Raw genomic sequence first — 15486 nt, 5'->3', positions numbered from 1 at the left:
AGGATATATACCATGTCAGACCCCTGTGGTATGTCAATCATTGATACTTATTGAGAGGATATATACCATGTCAGACTCCTGTGGTATGTCAATCATTGATACTTATTGAGGGGATATATACCATGTCAGACTCCTGTGGTATGTCAATCATTGATACTTATTGAGAGGATATATACCATGTCAGACTCCTGTGGTATGTCAATCATTGATACTTATTGAGGGGATATATACCATGTCAGACTCCTGTGGTATGTCAATCATTGATACTTATTGAGAGGATATATACCATGTCAGACTCCTGTGGTATGTCAATCATTGATACTTATTGAGATGATATATACCATATCAGACTCCTGTGGTATGTCAATCATTGATACTTATTGAGAGGATACCATGTCAGACTACTGTGGTATGTCAATCATTGATACTTATTGAGAGGATACCATGTCAGACCCCTGTGGTATTTCAATCATTTATACTTATTGAGAGGATATATACCATGTCAGACTCCTGTGGTATGTCAGTCATTTATACTTATTGAGAGGATATATACCATGTCAGACTCCTGTGGTATGTCAATCATTGATACTTATTGAGAGGATACCATGTCAGACTCCTGTGGTATGTCAATCATTTATACTTATTGAGAGGATATATACCATGTCAGACGCCTGTGGTATGTCAATCATTTATACTTATTGAGAGGATACCATATCAGACTCCTGTGGTATGTCAATCATTGATACTTATTGAGAGGATATATACCATGTCAGACTCCTGTGGTATGTCAATCATTTATACTTATTGAGGATACCATGTCAGCATCCTGTTGTATGTCAATCATTTATACTTATTGAGAGGATATATACCATGTCAGACGCCTGTGGTATGTCAATCATTTATACTTATTGAGGATACCATGTCAGCATCCTGTTGTATGTCAATCATTTATACTTATTGACAGGATACCATGTCAGACTCCTGTGGTATGTCAATCATTGATACTTATTGAGAGGATATATACCATGTCAGACTCCAGTGGTATGTCAATCATTTATACTTATTGAGAGGATACCATGTCAGACTCCTGTGGTATGTCAATCATTGATACTTATTGAGAGGATACAATGTCAGACTCCTGTGGTATGTCAATCATTGATACTTATTGGGAGGATACCATGTCAGACCCCTGTGGTATGTAAATCATTTATACTTATTGAGAGGATACCATATCAGACTCCTGTGGTATGTCAATCATTGATACTTATTGAGAGGATATATACCATGTCAGACTCCAGTGGTATGTCAATCATTGATACTTATTGAGAGGATATATACCATGTCAGACTCCTGTGGTATGTCAATCATTGATACTTATTGAGAGGATACCATGTCAGACTCCAGTGGTATGTCAATCATTGATACTTATTGAGAGGATACCATGTCAGACCCCTGTGGTATGTAAATCATTTATACTTATTGAGAGGATATATATCATGTCAGACTCCTGTGGTATGTCAATCATTGATACTTATTGAGAGGATATATACCATGTCAGACTCCAGTGGTATGTCAATCATTGATACTTATTGAGAGGATACCATGTCAGACTCCTGTGGTATGTCAATCATTGATACTTATTGGGAGGATACCATGTCAGACCCCTGTGGTATGTAAATCATTTATACTTATTGAGAGGATACCATATCAGACTCCTGTGGTATGTCAATCATTGATACTTATTGAGAGGATATATACCATGTCAGACTCCAGTGGTATGTCAATCATTGATACTTATTGAGAGGATACCATGTCAGACTCCAGTGGTATGTCAATCATTGATACTTATTGAGAGGATACCATGTCAAACTCCTGTGGTATGTCAATCATTGATACTTATTGAGAGGATATATACCATGTCAGACTCCAGTGGTATGTCAATCATTGATACTTATTGAGAGGATACCATGTCAGACTCCTGTGGTATGTCAATCATTGATACTTATTGGGAGGATACCATGTCAGACCCCTGTGGTATGTAAATCATTTATACTTATTGAGAGGATACCATATCTGACCCCTGTGGTATGTCAATCATTGATACTTATTGAGAGGATACCATGTCAGACATCTGTGGTAGGTCAATCATTGATACTTATTGGGAGGATACCATGTCAGACTCCTGTGGTATGTCAATCATTGATACTTATTGGGAGGATACCATGTCAGACTCCTGTGGTATGTCAATCATTGATACTTATTGGGAGGATACCATGTCAGACTCCTGTGGTATGTCAATCATTTATACTTATTGAGAGGATATATACCATGTCAGTCTCCTGTGGTATGTCAATCATTGATACTTATTGAGAGGATATATACCATGTCAGACTCCTGTGGTATGTCAATCATTGATACTTATTGAGAAGATATATACCATGTCAGACTCCTGTGGTATGTCAATCATTTATACTTATTGAGAGAATATATAGCATGTCAGACGCCTGTGGTATGTCAATCATTTATACTTATTGAGAGGATATATACCATGTCCGATTCCTGTAGTATGTCAATCATTGATACTTATTGAGAGGATATATATCATGTCAGACTCCTGTGGTATGTCAATCATTTAGACTTATTGAGAGAATATATACCATGTCAGACGCCTGTGGTATGTCAATCATTGATACTTATTGAGAGGATATATACCATGTCAGACTCCTGTGGTATGTCAATCATTTATACTTATTGAGAGGATATATACCATGTCAGACTCCAGTGGTATGTCAATCATTTATACTTATTGAGAGGATACCATGTCAGACTCCTGTGGTATGTCAATCATTGATACTTATTGAGAGGATATATACCATGTCAGACTCCAGTGGTATGTCAATCATTGATACTTATTGAGAGGATACCATGTCAGACTCTTGTGGTATGTCAATCATTGATACTTATTGGGAGGATACCATGTCAGACATCTGTGGTATGTAAATCATTTATACTTATTGAGAGGATACCATATCAGACTCCTGTGGTATGTCAATCATTGATACTTATTGAGAGGATATATACCATGTCAGACTCCAGTGGTATGTCAATCATTGATACTTATTGAGAGGATACCATGTCAGACTCCAGTGGTATGTCAATCATTGATACTTATTGAGAGGATACCATGTCAGACTCCTGTGGTATGTCAATCATTGATACTTATTGAGAGGATATATACCATGTCAGACTCCAGTGGTATGTCAATCATTGATACTTATTGAGAGGATACCATGTCAGACTCCTGTGGTATGTCAATCATTGATACTTATTGGGAGGATACCATGTCAGACCCCTGTGGTATGTAAATCATTTATACTTATTGAGAGGATACCATATCTGACCCCTGTGGTATGTCAATCATTGATACTTATTGAGAGGATACCATGTCAGACATCTGTGGTATGTCAATCATTGATACTTATTGGGAGGATACCATGTCAGACTCCTGTGGTATGTCAATCATTGATACTTATTGGGAGGATACCATGTCAGACTCCTGTGGTATGTCAATCATTTATACTTATTGAGAGGATATATACCATGTCAGTCTCCTGTGGTATGTCAATCATTGATACTTATTGAGAGGATATATACCATGTCAGACTCCTGTGGTATGTCAATCATTGATACTTATTGAGAAGATATATACCATGTCAGACTCCTGTGGTATGTCAATCATTTATACTTATTGAAAGAATATATACCATGTCAGACGCCTGTGGTATGTCAATCATTTATACTTATTGAGAGGATATATACCATGTCAGACTCCTGTGGTATGTCAATCATTGATACTTATTGAGAGGATATATATCATGTCAGACTCCTGTGGTATGTCAATCATTTATACTTATTGAGAGAATATATACCATGTCAGACGCCTGTGGTATGTCAATCATTGATACTTATTGAGAGGATACCATGTTAGACTCCTGTGGTATGTCAATCATTGATACTTATTGAGAGGATATATACCAGGTCAGTCTCCTGTGGTATGTCAATCATTGATACTTATTGAGAGGATATATACCATGTCAGACTCCTGTGGTATGTCAATCATTTATACTTATTGAGAGGATATATACCAGGTCAGTCTCCTGTGGTATGTCAATCATTGATACTTATTGAGAGGATATATACCATGTCAGACTCCTGTGGTATGTCAATCATTGATACTTATTGAGAGGATACCATGTCAGACTCCTGTGGTATGTCAATCATTTATACTTATTGAGAGGATATATACCATGTCAGACTCCTGTGGTATGTCAATCATTTATACTTATTGAGAGGATACCATGTCAGACTCCTGTGGTATGTCAATCATTGATACTTATTGAGAGGATATATACCATGTCAGACTCCTGTTGTATGTCAATCATTGATACTTATTGAGAGGATATATACCATGTCAGACTCCTGTGGTATGTCAATCATTGATACTTATTGAGAGGATATATACCAGGCCAGTCTCCTGTGGTATGGCAATCATTGATACGTATTGAGAGGATATATACCATGTCAGACTCCTGTGGTATGTCAATCATTTATACTTATTGAGAGGATATATACCATGTCAGACTCCTGTGGTATGTCAATCATTTATACTTATTGAGAGGATACCATGTCAGACTCCTGTGGTATGTCAATCATTGATACTTATTGAGAGGATATATACCATGTCAGACTCCTGTGGTATGTCAATCATTTATACTTATTGAGAGGATACCATGTCAGACCCCTGTGGTATGTCAATCATTGATACTTATTGAGAGGATATATACCATGTCAGACTCCTGTGGTATGTCTGAAGGTAGGAACGCTACCGACGGAGATTGATACTGATGTAGCATATGTACAATACAAAAACGATACGTACCTTTCTTCTTAATCTACAGTTATAACAGTTTCCGTTTCCTCCGCGTCTGGAACTAAGGCCATCAATGTCGTCGTTATACTGCGATCCTCGTCTGTCACCCGTCCAACTGATACGAGATATTGTTAACTAACTGATTTAACATGGGTGTCTCGGCTGTCGTGATCGGTGTAGTCAGGTGTAACATTAAGATCGTCCTCCCGTCAACGTGACGTCTCGAGACGAACGGGCGACAGAGGATGATGTCTGTTGGTTGGGTTAGCTGTTTCTCTACCTACAGTGTTGACTTCCCCCATAGACTAAATACATCAAACAGGACTAAATACATCAAACAGGACTAAATACATCAAACAGGACTAAATACATCAAACATCAAACAGGACTAAATACATCAAACAGGACTAAATACATCAAACAGGACTAAATACATCAAACATCAAACAGGACTAAATACATCAAACAGGACTAAATACATCAAACAGGACTAAATACATCAAACAGGACTAAATACATCAAACAGGACTAAATACATCAAACAGGACTAAATACATCAAACATCAAACAGGACTAAATACATCACACAGGACTAAATACATCAAACAGCAAACAGGACTAAATACATCAAACATCAAACAGGACTAAATACATCAAACAGCAAACAGGACTAAATACATCAAACAGGACTAAATACATCACACAGGACTAAATACATCAAACATCAAACATCAAACAGGACTAAATACATCAAACAGGACTAAATACATCAAACAGGACTACACAGGCAAAAGTGCCACACATGTGCCACATGCGTAGCATTTTTCATGCGATTTTCACACGATTTTCATGCGTATATCATATGATTTTCCACACGCATGATTTTCGCATGAAAAGTTCATGTCATCCACATGCGATTATCATGCGATTTACATGTCTACTTGACACGCATGAGAATCGCATGTTTTGTTGCTACATGCGAGATACATGTGAAATTTACATGCGTGTATCACATTAAAGATTTTAAGCATCAGAATCATGCGTAAACAAATATTTTGTTGTTTTTCATTCATTTTTATTTTCTATTTTCATTTATTTTCATTCTTTCAGCACTTACAGTTTATTCTAATGCTTATGTGGGTTTTTTTATCACTTTTCATATAAATGAGGACTGATTTTCAAGTGAGATCTTTTAATTGTTTTAAATTTCACATTAACCAGAAAAAAATGAACAATATATACTATTTGAACAAATTCTTTTAAACTTGAAAACAAATTTCAAGACATATACATAACTTCACTCAAATGGTATAGATTAAGAAACATGAATACATATATACAGTACTGTACATATGTATTTCTTTTTCTAAATAAATTCAAATAATCAAGATTACCAGGTCAATATAGTAGAACATTTCTGGTATACACCAATGTAAATTTGACTAAGTTAGACTAAAGAAGCCATGAATGCATAATGATACCATTTTTTTAATTAACAGTAGCTACATGTATATAATTGCTCTTGTTGCTCATGCTTATTTCTATTGTTTGTCACAAATGTCCTCATGTTACACATGTGTCTGAGTGTATCTATAAAAATCTTGAAATCTTGTTAAATGAAGGTGTTTACATATTTTATTATAAATTGACAATCGACACTTAATGATCATAAAGACATTGACAAAATATGCACATAAATCAGTTAACATATACTTTGATATAGGCCTAAAATTATGCAAAGTACATTTAAATATCATCGGCTGTTTCATTTGATAAATATTACGGCAGTAACCATGATCCATAGCCAGGCTGCACATATATTGAGACAAATATCGCGAAAACCACTAGAAACGGATACCTGCATCACGTCCACGCACTGTATCACAACCATGTCTGGTGCAGGGCCAGAGCGCACCACTAGATATGAAAACAATTTGGTGTCGCTAAGAATTTGGTGCAAATACAATAAAATCGGGTGTGACATAACACCTAGCTTACATATATAGATAAATGAGATATTTATTTACCTCAGAACACATATTTAGTCCCATCTAGGTGTTTTAATTCGTCCGCATAGACCCTCGCTTACGCTAGTGAAAATTTCATACTTGACTCGACGCCATGCATATTGCTACCGGCGGGGCGGCCTAATTACCCTAATCAGTACCCGATGGAGCGAAAAGAAAAAAATACAATGTCAACATTTATTTTCATATATTTTACCGCTTATAATTAATAGATAGTAATTTTTTGAATTGAATAACAGGTTTTGGGAAATAATATGCTCAGTTTCATTAATTTAAACTAAGTAAGAAGAAACACAATAAATGATATGTGGTCTTTTCGGTCCATTGCGTTTGGATTCGGGTGGTTAGTCGTACTGTCACTTACAAAGCGGAAAACCAAATTGGACAGAATCAGAATTACAATCGCTAGCGCAGTCCGTGGCGGAGAACATATCTGTGATTCACGGCGAATCCTTTTCCCTTCACGTAACCAACGAGGCGGACAAAGATAACAGATAGGTAAGTGAAATTCGTTTGTGTGTTGTTTTTTTCAGTAGGGTCTTCTCCGGATGTTACGTCACCAGTGACGTCACCAAGTTTGTTGCTGCGCCTGTCTCATTGAAGTTCTGTGTTGTATTTTACTGTCACTGCCAGTATTTCTTACAATATCTGAATATCAGAGACGATGTTCCAAGATATGGATGTTTTGTCATGATTGTATGTTGCTTTGCACAAGCACGCGTGCAAAAAATAATCAACCCAGCGTTCAGAATGTCAAGCAAAGTCCCGTAGCCTCGAGCTCATCGGCAGTACCAGTACCGCTGACTGTAACTTGTAAGTAAACTTGTTTGTTGACATTGATGTAAACAGGCGGCGCTAAATATGCACGAAGAACAGATCCCGTTTATTTTATATTTACTGTAGTAATACTTTTTTCTCCAAATTTAATTAATTTTAGATTTCGATAGGCCTAGCCGGTTTAGTTTTTTTTGTGGCTAGCTTTCTCAGTGATTGTTTACGTCTAAAAATATCAACGGGAATCGCCAGATTGAGGTCACAAATGTACAGAAAACCGCACGTGTGCTCACGGACATTTTCTCGTGAACGAGCAGAATATTGAAATACATTTTGATTTATAACCGCTCGCATAGATATACATATGTATACTACTCATAAAACATGTAACTTATCTTAAAGTATACAGTATAGGCCTATCATCTTATTATTTTGTTAATGTAATTTTTTGTTTTCATGTTATTCCTGCCTCATTAAATCAAGGTCATACATGGAGTTCTTATGCCAGTTATATAAGAAATAATCCCCCCCCCCCCCCCCCCCCCTCTACACACCCACACTCCCAGGTAACAAGGGTGTGACTTACACTGACCCCAATAATGACCCCTCCTTCAAAGTTTACCTTAAAAGGTGTGAAGATCTGGACTGGTGTACATGGTCATATAAACTAGATAAAGATCCCCTTAATTGTTAGATGGAAACTGGTCATCACACCTTACCTTTACCAAGCTCATAAAGTAAACCGGTACAGACTTAAGCTTATGACTAGCTATCTTACACTTTTGAAATGATATGATTGTCCCAGGTATCCCAGCTGGGTTGCCATAGAATAAGAACTCCGAAGATGTGAAATTTATGCGACTCATAGTCATGCTCATTTCCATCAATTTAACTCTACCTAATAACTAATATATAAAGCGTCCTTTATGCATGCAGACTTTGAACCTGGCATTTTTAACTTAATATAAATAATCTATATTTCAATTTCATGCATTTCTCCAAATAGGGAAATAAATATTTATGATATAGTAGTATAAAAGCTTGTTACAACACTCAAAAATGTACAGTAAATGGTCAAAATAATATTCTTCAAACACATTTTTATATTTGGAGTAGAAAACTTTTAGTCAACTTCACATTTAAAACCACTAATTGATACTCAAATGTACATTTATGAGTTAACTATTCTTAATGATATCATGATTACTATTACTTTATATCTCTGATACTGTAATGGAAGTATATGTAAAGAGTATAATTAGAAGTCAAGTCAATATGTACATGTATGTATATCACTGTAGCAGGCCGGGTTTTAATTGTAAATACTGTACATAGTTGTATGGTCGCCTTCTAGCTTCCAGCTAGGGGGAATTTCCCTTTAGCTCAGTGGACCAGTAAGCCGGGGTCGCTGGTTCGATCCCAGCTGGCTGCACACTGCTACTCCTTGAACTTTTACATCCATAGATTAATATAATTTTCATGTATGAGTTAAGCAAATTCTTATCAAGCTTTCATGTACACTAACTGCAGTTGGCCTTATGTCATTTTTTAAAAGTTTAAACATTTGAATTTATGATTTGAAAATTGGCTTGAACAACCATCCTACATTCATGAGAGTGACACGTCATAATCTGTTACATAAAATGTAAGAGTGACACGTCATACTATGATATATATTGAATGAGTGGGAAAGGAAAACGATGTAGTTCCAACAGGTCTGTTTTACAGGTAAATTGTACATAGTTTGCTGCCCAGAGGCAAATTGTACCTCAGACTGTAGATTTATAGGCCTATTTAATTTTCCTGGACGTGAACAATGTGTACTAATAACGGGTATACGGCTATAGGTTGGTTTTTGGAAGTGGTGAATTTACATTCTTTATACCTTTGGGAATTTCACTGAAGTTTTTTTTTACTTTAACATCTTTCTTTGGAATAAATTTTAAAGCATTGTCTTTATATTTTTGAATCAAACAAGAGAACAGCATCATTTCTTAATTTGTTTTGCATAATTTTTTTCTGAACTTATATCATTCAATTACATGTATTTGTAGAACTATTGAAATGACATGTACACTGCAAGCTGGAAAGTTCCTCATGCATCAGGTCCTGTCACTACAATACATGATATCAGGGATATGTCCCTGGTCATAATGATTGTTTAAATAAGAAAATTTCAAGATTTGAAATTGATTTCGAAATGAAATATTGAATAACTTCAGCCTGTGTTGTGTGATGGGAATAATTTTGAAAGATCAAATTTAACTATTCAAATGATTTGCTTCATGAATCTCACATTATCAACATTTTTTTTTTTTTTCAAATTAGACTTTTTATTCAAATTTTTAATGAAACATGATTACATCATATGCAAATGCTAACAATTTGAAATTATTTGTTTTGAAGTCTCTGACGTGACCTTGATTGAGACTATATCTTTGGACAGAGCCAAATTATATCTTTTGCCATGTACAAAGAAATCAATGTGGAGAAAGCTAAGTTGATACTAAAATATTTTCAATTAAGTCATATTCAGTTATTTTGGGTGAGGAACCATGTACATTTTTGTACACTTTTGAATTCAAGTTGATTTCATCTATTTACAAAGGTATTACAGAAAATTATTTGACAAATTCGAACAATGACCAGGAATAAATTATCACAATTCTTTGAAATGTCATCTGCACACAGGTAAAATATAGTTGGCTTAGTTGCACAGGGACTAATGTAAAAAGTTCACAATGTATGTGGCCAACACTGCAATGGACAAATATTTACATCAGAAAGGGCATTCAATTCCAGGCCTCAGAGCGCAGTTTATTTCCCTCTTGAGAAAAACTAAATTGAAATATTTTAAAAGTTTTCACAAAATATGGTTTTCATTTCATATTGCAGAACTATTCTCTCAATTTCAAGTGACCTGGTATTCTTATCGCCTTTTGCCCGTCGTTGTCCGTCATGCGTCCGTAAACAATTTACATTTTTGACTTCTTCTCCAAAACCCCTGAACCAAATTCAATGAAATCTGGCTAAAGGTCAACGAAATTGTGAATTATATGGTCCCCACCCCCCAGGGGCCTGAGGTATGGGGCTAAAAAGGGTCAAAATGACTGCAACTTCAAAAATATTCTTCTCTATATAGTTATATACTCTCAGATATGTTGGAATCAAATACTCTTCATAGATGGAAGGGTCTTATGGTGCTTTACCAAAATTATGAATTTCATGACCCAGGGGTCTCACATTTTGCCCCTCGGGAGGGGGTAAATTTTACGTTAGTTTATATAGGGAAATAACATTTTTGACTATAATTTGTTTGATTTCTATTGGAATTCATTCTAACTTGGTTAACATTATTAGCTTGTGATGGCAGTTTGATGGTATACACATGTTGGCCCTGACTGACCCCCAGGGGCAGATAAGCGGGGCTAAAAAGGGTCAAATTGACAAAAAATTTCAAACATCCTCTTCTCAAGACCCAAATAACTAAATAAGGTAGAATCAAATACTCTTCATAGTTGGAAGGGGCTTATGGTGCTTAATTAAAATTATGAATTTCATGACACTGTGGTCACACATCTACCCCTTGGGAGGGGGTAAATTTTATTATAGTTTATATAGGGAAATCACATTTTTGACTATGATTTGTTTGATTTCTATTGGAATTCATTCTTATTTCGTTAACATTATCAGCTTGGGATAGCAGTTGATGGTATGCACATATTGGTACTGACTGACCCCTTGGGGCTGATGGATGGGGCCAAGAATGGTCAATTAAATTAACTGAAATATTTCAAATCTCAGGTGACCGTTAAGGGCCATGGGCCTCTTGTTCACTTATTTGATACAACTGCAATTGTTAGATATTTTATTAAAACTGGTATACACCACAGGGGCTTGGCACGATTTTCCAAATGATAGTCCATATATATATGTATATAGTATCGATACTATATACATATATATATGGACTATCATTTGGAAAATCGTGCCAAGCCCCTGTGGTATACACGTACTGCTACCATATAAGAGGTTAAAAACATTTATTTATTCATACAGTTTGCAAACAAATTGATATCAATGATTAAATGAAGCTGAATTTATGTTTTTATTTTCTGAAAACTATTTTGTTTTCTTTGTTTTAGATATCTTCAACATCCAGCTCCTAGAGGGACACCAGCTGTAAGAACTCCTGTCAGCTTCAAGTCTAGGTAATCACACATGTCTTGTAACTTCATAATAATCTTTGAAAAATACTTATTTATTTGGACACTTAACCAACTGCTGTTTGTTTAATCACTGTTACCTTCATGTCAAGCTCATAAAGAAATGTGATAATTTTTATAAATTTTCTATAATAAATATGAAACATCAATGTGTAAGCACTGACTTTGACTTTTCCAACGTCCAGGTCAGTTTTGTTTCTTTTTACGCCCTGTTGAAAGCCAATATCATTTAAGGATGTACCGGGTTTGGAGGAGAAGGAACGCTGGAAAACCCAGTGTTTAATCCGAGGGATCCACTGATCTCTGGTCAGTGCCAAGTAGCTGCCCCACTTAGGTTTCAAACTCACAACAGAGAAGCCTGAGGGGCAGGTCAAAAAGGGTCAAATTGACTGAAATTTTGAAAATCTTTTTCTCCACTCCCAGATAAGCTGAAATCAAATACTCTTTGTATCAAAGACGTAGATGGAAAGGTCTTGAGGTCCTTTACCAAAATTGTAAATTTCATAACCCTGGGGTCAAGCGTCTTCATTGAGAAGGGGTAAAATTTACTTTATTTTATATAGGGAAGGCATTTAACCTCTGCTCATAAAGCTGTATATGACACTGTCATTGCAATGATTCAGTGATTAATTCTCTAAAATAATTATACCCCCGCAACGAAGTTAGGGGGGGGGGGGGGGGGTATACTGGAATCAGGTTGTCCGTCCGTCCGTCCGTCCGTCTGTAGACGCATTTTGTCCGGGCAACTCCTCCTAAACTGATGGGCCGATTTCAATGAAACTTCACACAAATATAGAGGAACATGTGTAGATGTGCATGCCACTTTATTTTTCTCAAGATTATGGTTGCTATGGCAACTGGTCACTATAAACAGGTTTTCTGATAAGAACCATAACTTTAAGTTTGTCCAGACAACTCCTCCTAAACCAAAGTGCCGATTTCAATGAAACTTTTCACAAATATAGAGGAACATGTGTAGATGTGCATGCCATTTTTGTTTCTTTTTTTTCTGTTTTTTTTAAATGTGGTTGCTATGGCAACTAGTCACTATATTACTGGGTTATCTTATTAAGCCTTCCATTTCGACCATTGCAGATTGCGGGGGTATAAGTCAGCCATCTTGGCGACAGTTCTAGTTAATTTTGAAAAGTAATGTAGTCATATTATTGAGATTTTGATTATCATCTCATAATTAGATATAGTTCATCATGTGTGAATGTACCATGAAAAACCAATTTTGATTACTTTTTTCTTTTAATTTTGTTTACAGAAACTTCAACAAAGGTGGACATCTGGAGAAGCTGAAAGACAGATCTGCAACATAGTGAAACTGTTTTCTGCTTTCGGCAAATGGACAGTCAGTCAGTCACAGCAGGCAAGGCTCGGCAGTTTTGAAACCCATGTCAACAGTGTTAAGCTTCAAGGAAAAAGATTCAATGAACTGTATATCATATGATTCTGCATAAATATCTCCAAGCAGCAAAAGTGATTTCTGGAACTAGAAGTAATGATGTTGGAGAGGCAAACAATATGAATAAGACAACAGTATCTCCGTCTTGTTGAAAAAGTGATGTTTTTCTCTATACAAGTTATACCAGTAATGCAAAGGCCAAGGACATGGATAGTGGTTTTTAATATTTATATATATGTGTATTGATCTTTCTTACCATAAGATAAACTGACATTCTAAACTATAGTGCAACTTGGTTTTGTATGGATTTACTTTACATGAGCAAGTATTAAATGAATTATATTTTTGATTCTAAATGACAAATTTTCATCTTGTTATTATTGATTAGACTTTAAGATAAAATGCCCATTGGGCATCTGACATTGTTCTGTTTGGTTTGCTTTATTTTGTTTACAGCCATTAAAGGGATGTCAGGTGTTGAATGTATAGAGGAAAGCCTGAGTACCTGAGATAAACCAAAGATCTATGATCAGTACCTGGCAATTGTCCAATGTGGTTTTCAAACTCACAATCCAGAAGTGAAGGTTATAATGGAACAATGTTGGGACACATTAACCACTCGGCCACTGCGGACCCTGACATGACACATTCTGAGTTGTAATAGAATTGTTTGAGAATGATCTAGTACATTTCTGAAGAAATTCTAGAACAATTCAAGACTTTCTCAGAGGACATGTGATTTACGCATGTGCTCTTTTCATGCATATTACACACGTAATTTACATACGAGATACGCACGTAGCTCTTTTCGTCTCCTCCACATGCGTATTGATTCGCACGATTCTCGCATGACAGATTTTACATGCGTTTAACGCATATGATACGCATAATTTACGCATGTAGCTACGCATGATCCACGCATGTCGAAATTTACACACGAGACACATGCGTATTACGCATGATATTCATATGAAGTCAACGCACGATTTACGCGCGTGCTCTTTTCTGCTTAACCACGCATGTAAATTTCATATGATTTTCATGCGTTTTACGCATGTGGCACATGTGTGGCACTTTTGCCTGTGTAAATACATCACACTGGACTAAATACATCAAACAGGACTAAATACATCAAACAGGACTAAATACATCAAACAGCAAACAGGACTAAATACATCAAACAGGACTAAATACATCAAACAGGACTAAAAAGATACAGGACCGAATAGATCTGAAGTATGACGTTTTCAAGGAAAACCTGAAGCTAGTAGCTAACAGGAATCTAGCGGTGCTCCAACCATGAAGGAAATTCCTGATGAATTGATCTAAAAATTTACACCAGTTGTTCTTATATCTGATAACAAATAAATACCTATGTACACAGCAACGTTAGATAAAAATCAGACAGAGTGAGCAAAAACCCAATGATATATCACGATCAAGTCACAACGTGTTCTCGGAGACTCCATCGAGTAGTAAATGCATCGATGGTTGATATATAGAGGATATCTAACAGTGTCTTCAGTAATACCAAATATATTTCACGAGTGGGGCTAATATTTTGTGCTGCGCACTCGTGAAAAATATCAAAATATTAGCCTCACGAGTGAAATATATTTGGTTTTACTGAAGACACTGTTAGATATTCTGTTTATTACATTTTTTATCAACGAAAAACCTACCCCGTATGCTAACTAGGCCTAATGTAATCAAAAAAAGTAGTTCCCCCTGTCCAGGTGATGACATATATGTCGGGCTTTCTGATTGGTCAATTATTTTGTTATTTTCTAATCATTAATTTGATTGGTCAAATCAGCAAAAATATGTAATAAATATGATTATCTCACAATGCAAAACATGACATTTAGGAGACTACCATATATACATCAACAGAAGTCAGCCACGACTTATCCCGATGTCAACCAGTGATTCGGCGATTACTTGACCTCAATAGTCATGACAGATTTAAGTTGAAGTAGACTTCCAGTAGACAAAATAACCAGATATATTTACAGAGTGCATAACACGACTATATCGCTGCCTACCACCGTGAAATACTGATAGTCTCAAGTTATCATGAACTGGACTGTAGAATACGCCATTAGCATTTTGTTTGTC

General features: G+C 35.9%; 1 long non-coding RNA gene across 1 annotated transcript; it reads left to right on the top strand.

Annotated features, from left to right (window-relative positions):
* Nucleotides 1-7520: 7520 nt before the first annotated feature.
* LOC117315722 lies at nt 7521-13731 on the top strand. The gene is made up of 3 exons (XR_004529751.1): nt 7521-7770; nt 11877-11942; nt 13228-13731. It is a non-coding gene; the product is annotated as an uncharacterized LOC117315722 (long non-coding RNA).
* The last annotated feature ends 1755 nt before the right edge of the window (nt 13732-15486 follow it).

This window comes from Pecten maximus, chromosome 17 (assembly GCF_902652985.1).
Source record: "Pecten maximus chromosome 17, xPecMax1.1, whole genome shotgun sequence".
NCBI classification, from domain to species: Eukaryota; Metazoa; Mollusca; class Bivalvia; order Pectinida; family Pectinidae; genus Pecten; species Pecten maximus.
The sequence above is the reverse complement of the archived record's forward strand: the minus strand, read 5'-3'. Positions and strand labels throughout refer to the sequence as shown.